The sequence below is a fragment of the Leptonychotes weddellii genome, chromosome 2 (genome assembly GCF_054177405.1).
Source record: "Leptonychotes weddellii isolate Sample4059 chromosome 2, ASM5417740v2, whole genome shotgun sequence".
Lineage (NCBI taxonomy): Eukaryota > Metazoa > Chordata > Mammalia > Carnivora > Phocidae > Leptonychotes > Leptonychotes weddellii.
In genome coordinates this window covers 95454095-95458695 of record NC_138370.1, presented here as the reverse complement: position 1 = coordinate 95458695, position 4601 = coordinate 95454095, and the positions used below count along the sequence as shown (strand labels likewise).

The 4601-nt window shown below is 37.8% G+C and overlaps 1 pseudogene; it reads right to left on the bottom strand.

Moving 5' to 3' along the window:
* Positions 1-3680, bottom strand: part of LOC102729116 (large ribosomal subunit protein eL18 pseudogene) — an 11779-nt pseudogene extending 8099 nt beyond the window's left edge.
* Positions 3681-4601: the final 921 nt, after the last annotated feature.

Here is a 4601-nt window from a genome sequence, read left to right as displayed (position 1 = left end):
ATCTCAGGAAACAAACTGAGGGTTGCTGGAGTGGAGGATGGGGTGGGAGGGAGGGGTGACTGGGTGATAGACACTGGGGAGGGTATGTGCTATGGTGAGTGCTGTGAATTATGTAAGACTGTTGAATCACAGACCTGTACCTCTGAAACAAATAATACATTATATGTTAAAAAAAAAAAAAAAGAAGAAGAAGAAGAAGAAGAAGATAGCAGGAGGGGAAGAATGAAGGGGGGGATTCGGAGGGGGAGACGAACCATGAGAGACGATGGACTCTGAGAATCAAACTGAGGGTTCTAGAGGGAAGGGGGGTGGGGGAGGGGTTAGCCTGGTGATGGGTATTAAAGAGGGCACGTACTGCATGGAGCACTGGGTGTTATACACAAACAATGAATCATGGAACACTACATCAAAAACTAATGATGTAATGTATGGTGATTAACATAACATAATAATAATAAAAAAAGACAGGAAGCTAATAAAAAAAAGGCGGGAACTTAATTTAAAAAAAGTACAGTTTTATACTGGCTAAGTGGTTAAGAAATTCACAAGAATTACAATAAATATGGCACCTCAAACTGAAAAAAATATATCTAATAGCTGAATACAAAGGAATTATACCCTTAAAGAAGTGGGGAATATATTTTTACCCCAAAGATACAAATGTAGTGATCTGAAGGGGCACATGCACCCCGATGTTTATAGCAGCAATGTCCACAATAGCCAAACTATGGAAAGAACCCAGATGTCCATTGACAGATGAATGGATAAAGAAGATGTGGTATATATATACAATGGAATATTATGCAGCCATCAAAAATGAAATCTTGCCATTTGCAACAACATGGATGGAACTAGAGGATATTATGCTAAATGAAATAAGTCAATCAGAGAAAGACAATTATCATATCATCTCACTGATATGCGGAATTTAAGAAATAAGGCAGAGGCTCATAAGGGAAGAGAGGAAAAAGTAAAACAAGATGAAACCAGAGAGGGAGATAAGCCATAGGAGACTCTTAATCTTAGGAAACAAACAGAGGGTTGTTGGGGGGAGGTGCGTAGGGAGACGGGGAGGCTGGGTGATGGACGTTAGGGAGGGTATGTGTTACGGTGAGCTCTGGCTGTTGTGTAAGACTGATGAATCACAGATCTGTACCCCTGAAACAAATAATACATCGTATGTTAGTTAAAAAAAAATAATAATTAGAAGCGGGAAATATATTTTAAACATTTAAAAAATATGTTTCTTAAACACATAACTTTGAAATGAAGGATTTTAATTTACTTTTAGCTTTGAGACAAGGGTCTTTATTTGTAATAGTTATGGTTATAAAAGTTATAATAGTTATGTATATACATAACATCTTCTTACTTTAATTGTGGGGGAAGGATGCCCTAGGAATACAATCAAGACATTTGGTTCACAGCAAAAGTAGTAAGATCATAGCTTCTAGATTTGATCAAAGATAAGCCCCAATTTATTTCTAAACTCTTTTCTATATTCATGCTGTAATTTACTGAGTGCCTATTAATAACCAGGTACCATGCTAGCTTTTGGATTCTGGACTGTTCTAAAATTACTCTACCAAGCATGGCTTTTTCACAATTCCTTCCTTTCCTTCCTATGAGTCTAACTATCCCCTACTCATGTCCCTTATATAGACACAAATAGAAGTTTCTTTGTAAAATCCTAGCCATGTAATAATCCAATTTTATCATTTCTTCAAATTTTCTTAAATTATTCTAACTCCTTAGCCTGACACACTTTTTTTTTTTTCATAAACTTGTCCATTCCCTCTCTAAACTAATATTCTTCTCTTCCCCGCATGCTTTCTGTGTTCTCATTACACTGAATTTTCACAACTCTATTGACATGTGATGTAAATGACCCAAGCCTTTAAGCTTTTACCCACATTTCCTCTATCTGGATAGATCCTCCTTTTCTTTTTAAAATGACATTCCCATTCTCATGATTAAATCATCTTTAACTCTTCACAATATGACAAGTATTTTCCTACTGTCCATGACACATTTCTAAAATATCTATAAAGGGGCGCCTGGGTGGCTCAGATGGTTAAGCGTCTGCCTTCAGCTCAGGTCATGATCCCAGTGTTCTGGGATCGAGTCCTGCATCAGGCTCCCTGCTAGGCGGGGAGCCTGCTTCTCCCTCTGCCTCTGCCTCTCTCTTTCTCTGACTTTCATGAATAAATAAATAAAACATTTAAAAATAAAATAAAATACCTATAAAACATCAAATTTGCAGAGTAGGCTTCAATTTGAGATTGAAGGTCAGCTTCTCTGTCAATCCTAATAATTCCCAAACTTGCCTAAATTACAATAATTTTATGAGAATTAGCAGCTTATCACTAATGCCTTCCTGTCACTTTCATTTTTTTCTTCTTAAACATTTTTTTCTTTTTTTAAACATTTTTGTAAGAAAGTAAAGGTAGTTTACAATTAAAGAGGCAACTAATTAATCAAACTGTTGAACAGAGAAAAATGATAACACTAAACAAATGGGATGGTTGATTGGCCTGCTATGCCCTGATAGTTTTGGCATCAATGGTTCATTTGGATATTTAAAAAGCAATTTGGGGTTGTCAGAGTAAAATAAGCAAACAGTCAAATTGTTGCAAAAATGAATGAAAATTGAGGACTGTCAATTGCTAAAAATAGCTTTCATGTAATAATTTTGCTAAGGACTTTGTACTGTCTACAGAGTCCATCCAACAGTCCTATGAGGTAGTAGTCAGTAAAGATCTACTTTACAGAGGAGTAAGCTGGTAGTGCCCTCAATCACACAGCTATTTCATGGCACAGCTAAAATGCAAGTCCTGATCTTTCTGGTTCCAAGACCATTTATAATTATTCCCTTCCTAGGTGATGTTGATTATTCCATCTTCTGTGCCTAGTCTGCCCATTATCTTCATTACCATATTGTTTTCTTTTCTTATTTTTTTCTTTTCTTTCTTTCCTTTTCTTCTTTCTTTCTTTCTTTCTTTCTTTCTTTCTTTCTTTCTTTCTTTCTTTCTTTCTTTCCTTCTTTCTTTCTTTCTTTCTTTCTTTTTCAGCATTCAAAATCTTGTAGTAACAAGGCAGGATCTGGGGTTGGTTCTTGTAGTCCCAGTTGGACCTGCGGCCTCCAGTGCCGTCGAGCTTCCATTCCTTGGCTCGCACGTAGGGTTTGATGTGGCTGTGAGCGGTTCCTGGGGCCTTGCCACAATGCCTGTATACCTCTCTGCCCTTGCATGGACCAGAGAGCAAGATGGCGCCACAGCCCTGGGGGAATCCAGGGCCAACTGGTTAAAAGTAAGGATCTTGCTTCCAGCTTTGAGGATGCAGCCCCAGGCCCAGCTGCTCATGCAAAGGACTCACACCTTCAGTCTGGGCACCTCCTGGACATGCACACCATTGGTTATACTTCTTACAACCACAGCTGTTTTGTTTTCCTGGCCAGGCAACTTCATCTTCCAGATCATCTGGGAAAGGGACAGAGGCGGCAGGTTGGTGCGACTCAGGAACAACCTCTTCAACACAACTTGGTTAAAGGTAGAGTTGGTTCATCTGGCAAGAAACCTGTATGTACAGCTTGACCAACAGTCTCAGGTAGATGTCCTGGCTCTTGGGCTCATTGCGCAGAACCTCTTTGTCCTTGTTGTGGTAGGTGTCAACTCCCATGATGGCTCTCCTGCTCAGCCAGGTCTGGAAAGAGAGAACCTACATTGTTTCATTTTTGATGGTCACAAGACACATTAGACTGTAGACTTCTTCCAGAGTAGTCTTGAATCTAAAGGTATTTGATAGCCCCAAAGCCTTGCCAAATTTATATGCCTAGAGCTCCACAGTAATTGCTGAATAAATAACTGAATAGACAAATAAATTAAAGAAATAGAAACATGTATGATAAGAATTATTGTATGTATAACCACAGGGTCGTTCTTTTTTCACCAACTTACAGACATTTTGGGGAGAGCTGACTTGTAATACTGTTCTATTATCCCTCTGTAGGGAATATAAGCCCAGTTCTTCAGTTTAAAGTGGAATTTAAATAAGGCAGCATATGCTATCTCGTTCCATCAAAAGCAGTAACTTACAGAAATGAATGGAACAATGAGGGGATATGCTTAGGTTGTCACACTGACGATGCCTCCTATCTCAGTGTTTGCTCTCTTGCTGAAGGTACCAGAGAATATTTTGAGGAAAGCAAAGGTTTAATCCTCCCAATTGTTGGTTTCAAAGGGCTTAAAATACCATTTCTATACTCCACTGCTAAATTACTCTGTACATCTCACTATTGAATTTTTAAGGCCCTGTTAGAACCTGTCTATTTAGCATCTGTAATCTCATCATGAAATAACGAATTCTGTGTATTTACCTCTCAATATGTAATGTACTTGTATTAGTATCACAATAAATCCTTTCAAGTCTAAAGGATTTCCTCCTTTTCTTGCCATTCAGGAATACATTACTCAACTTAGTATTTTATCCTTTTTATACTCTTCATGGGTTTAAAACCATAAGTGAAATTTATAATTAAATGTATGGAAGTATCTTTAATTTTAATCATTTTAATTACTCTTTTCCTATTCCCTTTTGCCTTT